This window comes from Elephantulus edwardii, unplaced genomic scaffold (genome assembly GCF_000299155.1).
Source record: "Elephantulus edwardii isolate Elephantulus edwardi_28Jun2011 unplaced genomic scaffold, EleEdw1.0 scaffold00020, whole genome shotgun sequence".
In the NCBI taxonomy this organism is placed as follows: Eukaryota; Metazoa; Chordata; class Mammalia; order Macroscelidea; family Macroscelididae; genus Elephantulus; species Elephantulus edwardii.
This window is the reverse complement of record NW_006399770.1, coordinates 15253204-15269018: the sequence shown is the minus strand read 5'-3', so window position 1 is coordinate 15269018 and position 15815 is coordinate 15253204. Positions and strand designations below refer to the sequence as shown.

The 15815-nt window shown below is 39.6% G+C and overlaps 1 pseudogene; it reads right to left on the bottom strand.

Moving 5' to 3' along the window:
• Window positions 1-368: 368 nt before the first annotated feature.
• LOC102872762 lies at window positions 369-3065 on the bottom strand (annotated as a pseudogene).
• Between the last annotated feature and the right edge of the window lie 12750 nt (window positions 3066-15815).

The following is a 15815-nucleotide window of genomic DNA, read 5'->3' as shown; positions in this document are numbered from 1 at the left end:
CTGTTGATGTTGCTGTGCACCGCTGAATCAGAACGGACCGTTAGCTGATCACCCAGAAGGTTTTCTGAGCCTGTAAGTTGTACATGAGGCAACTGTCTATCTTTCTCCCGAAGAACGGTCGGTGGATTCAAACCACCTGCCCTTAGGTTGGCAGTGCAGCTCCTTACTCACTAGGCCACCAGAGCCCCTTCATATCATATAGGGGATCAAACAAAGTATATATGATCACAGTGAGGCAATAAGACCATCTAGTCCCCAGGCAAGGAACAGGTGCCAGCTAGATAATTAGAGGCTTTCCCCTCAACACAAAAGTACATCCTTCAGACTCCAGTAATTTGCCTTTTGCAACAACAGTGTTGGGACATCCATCATTTTACTGAGTTCTTAAGAACATAGACTTTTCCAGAAGAAATTTCTTTCTTCAGTGCTTCAGGCCAGTTGTGAGCCTCAAAGTAAGTGACAGGATATAAAACACCTGGCTGATGGCCAATGTCTGTGAGTGGTAGTTGGTTTTGGTATTTTGGTGATGGTGGTTTTGTTATTTTTTTTCATTCTTGTATCCCACCATGTATTCTTAGATTGGCAAGTGAGCTGTCTGCACAGCGTGTTTTCAGGCCTTTTGAAATATCACCATCCTCTGAACGCTTTCATCCACAAGTCCACCAAGAATGTAAAAGTTGTTAAGATCAACATCTTCAAAAGCATGTTGAGAGAGGCAGGAATCAGGTACACAAAGGCCTTCAGAGGAAATAAACTAAAACAGTCTTCTTCTGTTATGTCCCAACACATAACTGAAAAACAATTCATCATTCAGCTTCAGACAATCTTCATACAGGGACTATCTGTTGTAAAGCCGGTGAGGTAAATCCAAAATGGCTTGTCAGCTTTTTAATTTGAACTATACAACCTTCAAATCTGTCCTGTCAGCCTACTTAATTCCTTCTTAGACAGATGGTCGGTTACTCAAATTGATTCAGAGTTTGAATCCCAAGGGTATGGTTTCCAAAAGTCTCTCTTTAGTTAAGGTTCTCAGGAAATGTTTGCTGAACCTGGATTTTCAGCATGACTGGCTTTCCTTGTTTCTTTTTCTAGCTTTCCTTTACTCTTCTTTGCTGCAACTATCTTTTCCAGTATTTCTGTTTTCTCTGCACAGTTTTCGAATACCAAGCTGCACAATCTGCAGGTAGGGCTCTCTTCTCTGCTCTCGCATTCCATATCAATCTGTGGAAGCTGAAAGCTTTCAGAGGTGCCATCTTCACTTGTGTCCTCAATGATGTCTTCTTAGTGCAGCAGAATGTGTGACTCCATTGTCCAAGGTTTCCCTTCTAATTTCCGGTCCATGTGCTTAGTTTAGTCCTGTCTGATTTCTCCTCCGCACAAGGCAGCGGCATTCATAGCTCCTTGAGATCTTATTGTTTTCTTACTTTTTGCCACATTATAGTACAAGATCTTTCATTTCAGCTCTCCTCTTCCCTTCAGCAATGTACTCATCTCTCTAGAGTAATTGTCTCTGAACTGGCATGACATGCATGTCCTTATCCAGGTTCCGTCCCATTTCCTCACAAGGCTATACTCATCTAAGTTACTTCAACAAATAGGGGGAGAGCGTAATTTGAAGTGGAGAAAAGCAAATCTTTTTTTTTCTCAACCCTTGAACTGTGATGTGTCAGCACAAATCTTGCCTCAAATATATCCCTCAGGCTTCCAGACTATCCACTATATCAAGGATGAGCCCTGGGGACCTGTATCTCTGCCCATTCCTCTTCTGTACTGGCCCTGCAGGAGAATCTGCCCTGGATATACAGAGGCCTTTATATTTGACAACTAGTTATCCTAAATCTTGGCAGCCTTCTCCCTGGTTCTGAAAATGGAGGCTGGATCATATGTTCCAAAACTTCAATTCAAAGACCAATTGTTTAGAACTCTGGCTGATATACTCCTTCCTCTAGAACAAAGATCAGCATTTTTCCCCCCATAAAAAGGCCAGATAGTAAACATTTTTGACAAGAGATTTTCTACTATAAGTAATTGCTTTTTTTGTTATAGTATAAGTGTATCCAGAGATAATACTTAAAGCTGAGTGGACCGAGCTGGGGTCCAATAAAAAGTAAGGCACAAAAAAGAGGCAAGAGTGAGTCTCAGTGTAGTTCGTGGAGGCCCTTGGTCCTAAACATCGATTATCCAGGTGTTCAGGATTCCTTACTACCATGATCTGTAAATACTAAGCATTTTCAGAACTTGAAGTGGGTCTTCTAAGCCCCACTCCTTACGGTGGGATCTTCTCGAAAGCTAGACAATAAGAAGAATAATGTGACATCAAGTTTGAAGAAGACTCATCAACAATCTGCCTTATGCAGATGACACAACCTTGCTTGCAGAAAATGAAGATTTGAAACACGAAAGAACATAAAAAAAAAAACAAAAACAAAAACAAACAACAAACACCAACAGAAATTCTCACCACTAGACCAAAAGGCAACATCTTGATAGATGGAGAAAAGATTGACGTTCATAATGATTTCATTTTACTTGGATAGGGCATGGTTCAGATCTGTTGTTCATATGGTTGCTGTAAATCATAGCTGACTCGATGGCACCTAACCACAACAATAACAACTTCAAAGCTCATTAACACATTGCCAGAGGCAAGTATCAGCCCACATTTGTGACGGCATCAGTCTTTCCAGTCCCTAGCTCACTTAAATATTTTCCCATTCCTGTATAAAGGTCCAGGATGACTCATTTGCACAGCTCTGATACCCAAAATGTCCTTCCATCTCATATCAGATCTAGCTATACTCCAGAAGCCACAATTAACTGTTACATGTATTCCTGTCTTTCCCAATAAAGTTAAAGGAGGGAAAAAGAAACCAGATCAGTGATTTCTGTACTGTTATTAGCAGCTAAAAATACCATATATAATAAACAGAAAAACTACAAATCAGCTTCAGGCTAGTCTGGCTCAAAATAGGAGGTCCTGCCACTAAACTCCTTGCCCATCAAGATGGGATGCCTAAAGCGTTGACATTTCCACAGCTCATATCTGCTGATAATTCAGGAGTCATGTCTACACTTTAAGTTGTATGTGACAAGAATAGATCTGTGCTGGTCAGTGCTGTGACAATAAATGATTTTTTTATTTGTGAAATGTAGTGACTCTGGCCAGACCACAGTTATGGTTTAATCAAGTTGATTCTAATTCACGGTGACCCTACAGGGCAGAATAGAACTTTCTCCCATGGCTGATAGGTTAGGATGATAAAAGATAATTCTTTATAAATACAAAGCCACTAGCATTATCCATTTTTCAGCCTAACTTTAGAAATCTATTTCAAGAGAAAATTTTTCTGTTCATTTATTTAACAACACATATTTAGAGAAGGTCAATAATATTTAAGAGTAAATGTTTATTGCACTAAGTCACACAAGGGTGAAACTATCACCTGTAACAAAAAATGTGGCGTAGAAAGGCTATCTCTTACAAACCCAGTATTTGTTTAATGTGGTCCTAATCTGTGTATTCTGGCAATGTGAAGACTTCCTTTACCTGGGAAACGTTTTGGGGGAAGTGTTATTTGTTTGCTCTCCCAAAAAGATCTAAGAAGCTTAGAGGCAACACAAAATAGCAATAAGCAGGACTGACACTAGAAAAAAAAACAACAAACAACCAACAACCCTGGTGGTGCAGTGGTTAAACACTCAGTTACTAAATTAAAGGTAAGTAGTTACAACATGACAGTCATGAGAGAACGTTTGCTCTGTTTTGCAGGGTCACTGTGAGCCGGAATCAACTCAATTAAACGAATGTGCACATACAGATGTCCAGAGCGTGAACAGCTGTTCAAACAACGAGAACTCTGTATAAAGGACAGGTGCTGTTTTATCCCCCAAATCCACGACAAATGTGTTGGTTTATAGGAGACTTATTTGAAGGAAAAAATTTTAAAAAATAAGTAACTTGTCAGTTGTAAACCCAAATACATTGTATCTTGAGTTGTCCAGAAATCAACTCTTTAATCTTAAGTTTAAAGAAAATTCAAGGAGGTTCTCCACTACTTCGAAGATAATTTCGATGTTGTTGTTGACGATTGCTGTCGAGTGGAGCGTGACTCATAGCAACCCTATGAACAAAAGGCCTGAAGCCTTTCTATAACTATTGTCATTTATCAAAGTTCAAAGAGGCATGTGGTTTAGGAGTGGATTCCACTCCTGCAATATTGTACTACCCTGATTTAGGACATTTATTAGAGGTAGCTAAGAAACTCAAGGCACTGCTCCACAGTAGTACTAAGAAATACCTACCTGGCAAGTTTCCAAAGCCTGATGACTCAAACTCAGTGTATGAAGTGTTTTACTAAGTCATTTCATGGTGAAGACCTTCTCACTTATGGGCTTGCTAGTCCCTTGCACAAATGTTGTTGTTGTTATGTGCCGTCGAGTCATCTGAGATTCATAATGACCCTATGTGCAACAGCTCTAAACCCTCTTTATTTTATGCTATCTTATTGTCTCTGACACACCTACTTCAATTACCCCAGTCACTGAATCAATCCATCTCATCAAGGGTCTTCCTCTCCTGAGCTGTCCCTCCCCCGTCTCAAGCATGATGTCCTTCTCCAAGGACTGATTCCGCCTTGCAGCATGTCCAAAGTATGTCAGACGGAGCTTCAGAATCCTTGCCTCCAAGGAGCAGCCTGGTCTCATCCTCTCTAGAATGAAACTATTTGTTCTCTTAGCAGTCCATGGTATACTCAATACTCTTCTCCAGTACCACAGCTCAAAGGCATCAATTCTCCTTCTATCATGTGTAGTCATTGTTCAGCTTTCTGATGCATAGCAAGTAATTGTAAAGACTATGGCCTGTATCAGGCACACCTTAGTCTCCAGATTGGCATTGTTGCTCTTTAATACTTGGGTGAGGTCTCTGACAGCAGACTTTCCAAGTGCAATTCATCTTTTAATTTCCTCGCCGCTGGTACCAAGAGTGTGATTGTGGATGCAAGCAAACTGAAACTGTTAACAATCTTAATTTCTTCCCCATTTATTATGATGCTGACAATTGGCCTAGTGATGAGAATCTTTGTTGTCTTGATGTTGAGTTTCAATCCATACTGAAGGCTACACTCCTTGACTTTCGGCAACAAGCATTTCAGGTCCTCCTTAGTTTCAGCAAGCAGAGTTGTGTCATATGCATAATGCAGATTGTTGATTAGTCTTCCTCTAACCCTGATGCCATATTTCTCCTCATAGAGCCCAGCCTCCTGGATAAACTATTTTACATATAGATTGAAAAGGTATGGAGATAGGACACATCCCTGGTGTAAACCCTTCCCAATTCTGAACCATGCAGTGTTTCTTTGTTCTATTCTGACGACGGCATCCTGGTCCAAGTGTGGGTTTTACATTAGCATGATCAAGTGTTCTGACCTTCTTACACTTCTCAGAGTCAGCCACAGATTCTTGTGATACACCCAGTCAAATGCCTTTGCATAGTCAATGAAACACAGATTGATATTCTCCTGGTGCTCTCTGATTTCAGCCAAGATCCATCTGACATTAGCTATAATTTCCCTAGTACCACAGCCTCTTCTAAACCCAGCCTGCACATGTGGGAGTTCTCTGTTGATGTGCTGTTCCAGTTGTTTCTGGATAATTCTCAGCAGAATCTTGTTTGCAGGAGATATTAATGATATTGTTCAATAATTTCTGCACTCTGTCTGGTCACCTTTCTTTGGGAACCAATGTAGATCTTTTCCAGTCAATTGGCCAGGTGGTTGTCCTCCAGATTTCTTGGCACATCTTTGTGAGCACACCCAGGGCATCATTTGTTTGTTGAAATATGTCAATTGGTATGTCAATTCCTGGGGCCTTGCTGTTTTTTTTTTTCCTTCTGAAACATAGAGCCTTTTTAAAAAAAAAATTTATTTGGAAAAACATGTTGGAGATACAAGGAGGTGAGGGTTGGGAGCAGAAGGGTGAGGATGGTCAGGGATGAAAATTGCAGGGATGCAGTTGCAGAGCTGCACAATTTGGTTGGTGGGGGGAGAAGGTGAAGGAAATGAAAAGGATCCAGTGGGGACCAGATGATACAGGGGAGTGGTAAGCATAGTCTAATGGTGATTAAACAAACTGTTTACTCACTTTGGGGTTTCTCATTTGGGAACTGGGCACAGACTCTCTGGTTTCTTCATGCTGAACAGGGGCATTGATGTGAAGGGGGAAAGGGAGGACACTCTATCACCTTACTGGTGGTCTTGGGTTAAAGCTGCTTGCCTTCTTGTTCTGTTAGAAGATATTTTCCTGACATTTACTCCCCTCTGGACTGCAAAGAGTTTTCCCAGGTGGGTCCAGTGAAGATGGCTGACTGAACCCTGAGGCTCCATCCTCCTTTGCTTCCTTAGCTGACAGTTGTATTTCCTTTTTGTCTCTGAAACTGGGTTCAGTATCAGGTCTGGAGTAAAACTCAGAGTTAAGGTTACCTATAGGAAAGGGAGCAAACCTAGAGAGAACAAACTTGTGGGTTACAAATAGAAGGGCTTTTGGGGTGTTACTTTTGGGTATACTGGGGGAGATGGTGGAGGAAAGTAGCCTAGATAAAATTCTCTCTATAGCCTAGGCGGTTTTTCTACCCAGGGGTCGGATGGCACAACCTGAGGGCTGAGGAGGTCACCCCAAGGGCCGAAGACAGCTGGCCCTGAGCCAAGGGCCATGACAGCTCTGGGGCCTTGTTTTTTGCAAATTCTTTCAAAGTAGCTGGAACTTCTTCCTTCATCACCACAGATTCTTGCTCATACATTGTTTAATTAAATTCTTCTGTGTCCACCAGTGACTGTATATTTTCCATCTCCTTTTAATGCTTTCTGGATCATTCAATATTCTGCCCAAAGCATCCTCAAGTATTGCAACTTGAGGCTTGACTTTGTTCTTCAGTTTTTCAGCTTAAGAAATGCTGAATGCATTCATCCTTTTGATTTTTCTGACTCCAGCTCTTTGCACATTCCATTTTAATAATTTACTTTGTCTGTCTTCTCACGCTGCCTTTTGAAATCTTCTGTTTAGCTCCTTAATAACTTCATTTATTTCCTTTGCTTAGGTTTCTCAGTTCTCTTGTGCAAGAGTCAGAGTCTCTTCTGACATCCACCTTGGTCTTTTCTTCCTCCTCTGTCTTTGTAATGACCCCCTGCATTCTTCCTGGATGATATTCTTGGTTGTTGTTGTTGTTGTTGTTGTTGTTGTTGTTGTTGTTATGTGCCATAGAGTTATTTGCTACTCATAACGACCCGATGTACAAGAGCTCTAAATGCCGTTCTATCCTGTGCCAACCTCGGTGTCTCAAACGCACTTATTCCCTCTGCAGTCACAGAATCGATCCATCTCATCGAGGGTCTTCCTCTCCTGCGCTGTCCCTCCACTCTCCCAAACATGATGTCTCTCTCCAAGGACCAGTCCCTCCATGCAACATGCCCAAAGTATGTCAGACGAAGCTTCAGAATCCTTCACTCCAGGGAACATTCTGGCTTCACCCTCTCCAGGACAAACCTGTTTGTTCTAGCAGTCCATGGTATATTCAACACTCTTCTCCAGCACCACAGCTCAAAGGCATCAATTCTCTTTCTATCATCCCTATTCACTGTCCAACTCTCCGATGCATAGCATGTAATTGCAAAGACTATAGCCTGGATCAGGTGCCTGACGTCGTTGCACTTCAGTACTCTTGAGAGGTCCCTCACAGCTCACTTTCCCAATGCAATTCATCTCCTGATTTCCTGGCTGCTGTTACCAAGAGTGTTGACTGTGGAGCCAAGCAAACTAACACTGTTAACTATCTCAATCTCTTCACCATCCATACTGATGCTGCCAATTGGCCCAGTGGTGAGAATCTTTGTTTTCCTGATATTGAGCTTCAGTCCATATTGAAGACTGTAGTCCTTGACCTTCTGCATGCTCCTACAACTCATCTGGTCTTCACTCATTAGTGTTCAAGGCCTCAAACTTGATCCTGAGATAGTTTTCCAATTCAGGTAGGATAGATTCAAGGCCAAATTTTGGTTCTTGCGGATTTAATTTTGAGTTTTGTCCTTGTGAAAATACTTTCAATACTCACCACTAAGGCAACAGGCAACATCATCATAGATGGACAAAGGCTTGAAGTTGTCAATTATTTCATCTTGGCTGGATCAACAATCAACATTGTTGGTACCAGCAGTCAGAGATCAGGAGATGGATTGCACTGGTCAAGTCTGCTCTCAAGGATGTCTCCAAAATATTAAAGAGCATTGATGTCAGTCTGAAGACTAAAATGTGCCTAATTCAGACCATGATCTCTTTAATCACTTGCTGTGCACCTTAGAACTGGGTAAATAATAGGATGGTAGAAGGAGAATTGATACATTTGAGTTGTGGCGCTGGAGAAGAGTACTGAATATCCCATGGACTGCCACAAGAACAGATATGTTTAGGGGAAAGTGCAGCCAGAGTAATCCTTAGAAGTGAAAATGGAAAAGCTTCATCTCTCATACTTTGGGCATGTTGCTAGGAGAAACGTTCCTTAAAAAGGGATGTCATGCTTGGAAATTAGAGGGCCAGTGAAAGAGATGGATTGGCACAGTGACTTCAGCAGTGGAATCGAGTGTGTCTGAAGTGGTGAAGATAACAGAGGATAGGTCAGGGATCCGCTGTGTTGTTAATATGGTCACACTGTGAGTCATACTGGACTCAGTGTTACCTAACAACGATGGCTAAGTTTTCTAAGATTTAATACCTCCAAATGTTATTGGTTACCTTCTTTTAACCAAAAGTTGAACAACGGGGTCAAGTTTATGTCCAAGCTTAGAGTTATTAATGGCCATAGACTCCAGATATGCCCCTGTCTGTTAGAGACAGGTAATTTTCCTGATTCTGAATTTGTTTAACATTTTTCTCCTGCTATGTCTAGGACCCTGTTCTGTGATAACCTTTTAGAGTGGAGGGCAGTGATAAGTAGACATCATCTTGGTCCTTCTGGTATTAGAACTTCTGTTGTTCTTGTCAGGGTCCATCCCGCTGACTATAACTCATAATGATCCAGTGAACAACAATTCCAAACCTTGCCCTACCCTGGGCTCTCCTCGCCATCCCTGGTATTCTCTAATCCATTGTTACACTCACTGTGTCAGTTCATCCTGTTGTGAGTCTTCCTCTCTTTCTCTGACCTTTCACTTCTCCCACCATGTTTTTTCCTCGTGCCTCCTGACAACAGGCCCAACATGTGTGAGAACAAGTTCACCGTCTTTGCCTCTAAGAAGCAGTCTGGTTGCATTTCCTCCAAGAGAGAAAGGGTAGCGGAGGATAAAGTTCATGCAGTTCCGTAATTTTTTGGACTAATGTTTCTAAATGTCTTTTATTTTTTTTTCTCTCTTCTCGGTTCTGAACAAAGAGTAATGAACAGCTGCACTTTAGAAGACTGCTTGCAAACTTGTGAGACTCATCAAAGTAAGTTGTAGATTTACTAAATAACACTGTCTTTCTGCACTGTTATTATGCCAATTGACTTTGTTGTCTCCAAGTGTCCTGAGGCCTTTGATTCCTTGGACTTCAATTTATTTCTTCAAGGTATTTGACTATTTCCTCGAGAATTTTACACAACTTTGCTGCCAGACCCATATATAAATTTACAGTAAATGTAAAATTATCACCTCACTTTGTTGGGGAAATATTTCAATATAAGATTTAGTATTTATCTTCCAGAAAAGAAATGCTGCTGGAATGAAAATAGAGAAGCAGAATGCTTTTCTATTTTCACATAATGGATAATTTTTCATAATTGTCTATTTTTATTCCAAATAATAAGTCTCATTGTACATAGATAATATATTGATTCCAATTCTTATGCTAAACTCTTCTTCATATAATACAGCTTCTTGGATTATTGGCTCAACATACAGACAGAATAGATATAATGAAAGGATTTGACCTTGAAACACACCTTTCCTGATTTTAAACTATGCAATAATCCTTTGATCTGTTGAAACAAAACAACTGCTTCTTGGTCTATGTATTGGTTCCACATACACAAAGAGTAATCTAGAATTTTTCTTCTTCACAATGTTATTCCATAATTTGTTGTGACCTACACAGTCAGATGTCTTGGAATCATCAATAAAATAAAACAAATCTTTCTGATGTTCTCTACTATTGGTCAAGATCCATGTGATATTAGCAATGATAAACCTTGTTTCATATCCTCTTCTGACTAATTTTAATTTCTGGTGGTATTGATGTAGTGCCATTTCAAAATTATCTTCTGCATAGTTTTTTTCTTGCAGATGATAGTCTTGCTATTATTTTATAATTTCTGCATTCTGTTGGATCACTGCTCTTTGGAATGACTTAAAATATGGATCTCTTCCAGCTAGTTATAGTTCTTTCAAATTTGTTGACATAGATATGTAAGCATGCCCATATTCTTTTCAAGACCTACTCTGAATTATAATTCCATAAATAATAGAATACTATCCATAAGAAAACAAGGAAGAAGTTATTATGACTATTATTCAAATTTCTGTATCAACTACTGAAGACAAAGCAATTAGTTTCTACCAATTTCTGCTGTCTGAAATTGATTAAACTTGTAATCATGATGAATTAATAATAACTGGTGATTGGGAATGAAAAAGCTGAGGACAAAGAAGGATTTTTGCTCTAGGGTATGTTGTTTTTGTTGTTATGTGCCACTGGGTTGCTTGTGACTCATAGCAACCTGATGTACAATAGTTCTGAACCCTGCTCTGTCTCAAGCCAATTTCATTGTCTCCAACACACTTACCCCCATGATCCCAGCCAATGAGTCAATCCATCTCATCCAAGGGCTTCCTCTTTTGAACTGTCCTTCTACCCTTCCAAGCACAATGTCTTTCTCCAAGGACTGGTCCCTTCTGGCAACATGCCCAAAGTATGTGAGACAGAGCTTCAGAAACTTTCCCTTCAAGGAGACTAGTTTCACCCTCTCCAGGACAGACCTGTTTATTTTTTTAGTAGTTCATGGTATGTTCAAGGTATAGATTCTTTTTCTATCATCCTACATAACTGTCCAGCTCTCTGATAAATAGCAAGTACTTGCAAAGACCATGGCCTTTACTTAGTTTCTAGACTGACATCGTTGTTCTTCAGTACTCTGGAGAGGTCCCAGACAGCAGATTTCCCAATGCAATTTGTCTTTTGATTTCCAGGCTACAGGTGCCAAGAGTGTTGATTGTAGAGCCAAGCAAGCTGAAGCTGTTAACAATTTCAAAATCTTCCCTGTCTATCATGATGTGGCCAGTGGGATCCTGGTGAGAATCTTTTTTTTCTTGTTACTGAACTTCAACCCATATTGAAGTCTGCAGTCCTTGACTTTCTGCTGCAAATGTCTCTGGTCCTCCTCGGTTTCAGCAAGCAGGGTTGTGTCATCTGTTCATTAATTAGAATATTCTGAATTTAATCTTGAGACTATAACACCTTTAAATAGACCTGGACTCAGCATATACAGGCACTACCTCTTTATTCTTTTCTTTTTTTTTTCTTTTCAATTTTAGTGTGCTTGCTTTCAGTTCTTGTGTTTCCTGCCCTTTGCATGTTCAGTTCTGATTATATGATTAATACTACTCAGTCAAGGTCCAAGAGAGGAATTTCACTTAGGAATGTCTTCATTCAGCTATTTATTTGTCGGTATAAGATGCACAGTGTATTAAATAAGACTAATATCCTTAGACTAAGTTGGAGAATTTCCAGTTGTCCAGTTAGAGTGCCACCTTCTCTGGGAAGCCATTCTGTGGTGTGGCTGTGGATAATCTGGTAAAAGTAGGAAGAAAAGAAATAAAAACAAATAAACTGGCTGAGGCAGAAAGGACATTTCCATTCAGGGTATACCATTCAAACAGCATTGTCAATAAATCTTCCTGACCACTTCTTCACAAAGACAAGACTTCTCTTCCCTTTGTTGTTCTCTGCAGAACATCCCCAGTAAGCTGCAAAAGTCAAGTATACTACCAACTACCATAGCAACAACGATAAAGTATTGGGTTTGTCTGGGTTTTTTTTTTCTTTTGCATTATTTTGATTTAAAGAATATCTTTTCTTCAGGAATTAATATTTACAAAATATTCTTATATTCATGGTACCAGTCATTTACCAGTGAGAGGAAGTAAAATAGAGGTTTCTGCATTTTTTTGCTTACTTGTCTTGTGGGGGAAAAGAGAGAGTAAAAACCTAGGTCAGGTTCCCTCCCTTCAAAATGTCTTAATGAAAACCATTATGTAAATTATTATAGTAAACAAATTGACAATAGGTGGAGTTGACAAAACTGAATGAAGAACAGATGTCCACAGAGGATGGAGAGAATCAACATAAAAGACTGTTTTCCAAGTTCTTTGAACACAAGAAATTTCTGAGTTTGCTGGTCCTAACTTTGGGTGGAAACATAGGTCTCTAAGACAATTTCCAATCCCCTAAAAATTTCTGATCTAGCCCCCAACAGAAGATCTCTTCTCAGTCTATTTACCAACGGTGGAAAGATCCCAACTGTGGTCAGCTAGAGAGGCTTGAGCTATGCAAAGCACTTGCAACCCTTTTTGTTTTCATTTTCCCTTTTTTTCATTGGCAGAATTTTCCCCTGCTCAAAGCAGAGCTACAAATGAAAGCAGCTGCCCAAAGTGGAGGAAGTTCAAAGACCAGAGAAGAAAGAGAAAGGAGGTGGGGGTCAAATGAGGAGAACAACTGAGGACAACAAGAAGACACTTGGCAACTCTGCCTTGAAAAAAACTTAAAGCAGAAAACACACTGGGCGACAGATGGACCAACAGCAGCCATGGGCAAAGTGATGCACCCATAGACTCTCAAGTAACTTAACAGCCAAGTATTAGATTTAGACAGAATAATAAATTTAGATAGTTACCAGGGCAAGATAGACTATGCCTTCCCTCAATATTTCCTGTTGTTAGTGTTCCTCGCCTGTACTCAAGGAGCCGTGGTAGTGTGATGTATCAGGCTATTCATCAAAAGTTCAGTAGTTCAAACACAACAGCTGCCCCACAGTAGCAAGATGGGCCACCTCCTGTATAGATTTTCAGCCTTGAAAATCCAATAGGGAGTTGCTATGAGTTGGAATCGACTACAGAGTAGGGGGTTTAGTTTGAGTTTGGGTTATTACCTTTCAACCACATCTCTGAATCATGCTACAGGCAAAAATATCTTTACCTTTCTGTGACTTTCTTTTTTGGATTCACTATAAATTATAAAGAAAATATGGATATAGTTATTCTAGAAGCCAGCTTCAATAGACACAGCATTTCTTTTTGAACAACATGGTTTAGTAGATTAAACATTTTTATGATCTTAAAATTAAAGAAAGTTAGAATGTTGCAAATCACTACTTTCTTCTGGGGAAATGGAAAAGAAATAAGCAAAACTAATATGACTTTTAGAATTCTAAAAGCTGAATTTAAAATGTTATAAATTCCTCCATTATATACTAAGATTTTTGAGAAAAACTTTTATGCAAATTAATTTAGTTATAATTCAATGTGAATATGAATTCTAGAACATTGGAATTCCAAAACAGATTGAAAAACTCAATGGTTTTACAGATGCTCCGAGGAAACTGGTTTTTGAATATATTTGCATGTTCAAATATCTACATTTTTTTAAGACTAAAACTTTTTTACATAGTTTTAGTCTTTCTAAAAAAATATATTCACAAGCAAAAGCAACTGTAAAATAAGTGCTATAAATGTTTGATCTCTGTAAAAATTTCATAAAAGCAACTGAAAAACAATAAACATTTTCTACAACCTGACTGCCAAATCGGTAAGGCTTTTCTTTCAGTCAACACTTTCCCACCATCGTGAGAACCATTTCTCATTAACAACCAAATTGTTTTCAGATGCTGTACTATAAGAGGTTTCCTTAGAAACCGTTTGGTAAAAGACTGAGGCTTTCTTCCATAGAAATCTCAAGCAGTGAAAAGGCAGATTTTCTGGCATAAATCAAACCCAATTTCTAGGGTTCACTAAACCCTTTCTCCATAAAATAATGTTCTGTGACTTGATCTTAGCAGCTAATAGTACACGCAGGGGAGCTGGTGTGAACTAGTTTTAAATTATTTTTATTTCATTTCTTTTTTTCATTCAATTGAAATCACTTCCAGGGCTTGTTATACCTTGAGGAAGGCGTAACTGCACAACTAATGGATAAGAGAAGGCATTTCACTGTGTGGCAATATCTGATTTTTTATTTTTATTTTTTTGGCACCATGTTTTCCCAATGTCTTTTCCATGTTTGTGTTGTTAGTATAATACTGCCTGATCTCATGTCAGAATTGTATTTGCTTTTAGATATACTTCTTAAAATATGCTTATATAACAAAGTTTATACTAAGAATATGACATGCCAATTGGCTAATATGTATAAACATATACCAATTATTATGTTGTAGAAGTTTCCAAAACTAAGAACCATTGGTGTCAAATTGTTTCCAATTCAAAGCAATCCTCCACTGGATTTCTGAGGCTGTTGCTCTTTGCTTTTTTAAGGCAGTTGTTATGATGGCCTTGAGTCAACTGTGACCAGCCTATGAACAATGTGAACCTTTTCCTAGTTTGAGCCAATCTCACTATCTCTGACACACCTGACACCATTGCTGAAGGCTGCCAAGGAGGACCTTATTGAAGAAATTACTGTGGAGCAGAGATTTGATGAGAACAAGGGAATAAGGAATGAATCTTGAAGATATATTGAGGTGTCTAGGCAGAGAGAACTTCCTGGTCTGTGCACTGCTGTACAGAGGTAACTCGTGGTTGCTGTGATGCTGAAGACTGTGACAGTGATGTGCCAATTGTGGTAATGGGCACCCATGGTAGACAGTGTTGGCTGGAGCTTCCCGACTAAATCAAGCTTGGAAGCAGGAGCAGCATTCACTTCTGGAATGGCTTCCCTCCGGAAACTCTATGTACGAACAGTGCTCAGGCCCGTTCGTTCATAGGGTCACTATGAGTCATCTACGACTTGATGGCATCAAACAACAACAACAGCAGGCAGAGAGAGCAGTAAGTGCTAAGGTCCTGACGCAGAATCATTTGGCATATTCAAGAAATGGGGGATGATGGTAGGAGCAGGGTGAGAAAGTCAGGGCGGTAAAAGACGAAGACGCAGCAATGTAGGGTGCGGATTATATAGGGCCTTTGGGTCTTCACACCCAATGAAATGTCTTCAGAAGTCTGTTGTTGCTGTTAGGTGCCATAGATCTGACTCGGAGTCTTAGTGACCCTACTACATACAACAGAGCAAAACTGCTGATCTTGCTCTGTTACATTTCTTCAGTCAAAATCTCCCAAACCCAAGTGCCACAAGAATATCCAATTAAGGAGACTAATTTTGATTTTGAATTGTCTTTTGAAATTAGGTGAGTCATTCTATAAGCATAGTAATCAAATCTTGGAAGGGACTTGCCTGAAACTGTGGTAGGAGTTCCAGGTACAAAGCTGCTTAGTACAGCTTGACCATTTCTCATGTTTCCATCTTTTATAAGTCTAAAGATTTTCAGTGATGCAGGTTGGATACATCATAATCTACTGTAGTACATGATCAATACTCCACAAGTAGCTAACTGGGCTTTTCTTTGCTAGAATACTTTTGCTTATTTTAATCATTAATTCAACACATTTTTCTTCTATAACTGCTCCAGGATTTGTACTAAGCTCTGAGAGGACAAAAAGAAATAAGAAGTGTCCTTTGATCAAAACCATCACAGCCAAATAAGCAAAGAAGAGTCATGAATTACAGTTGACATGGTAAGTGCCCAC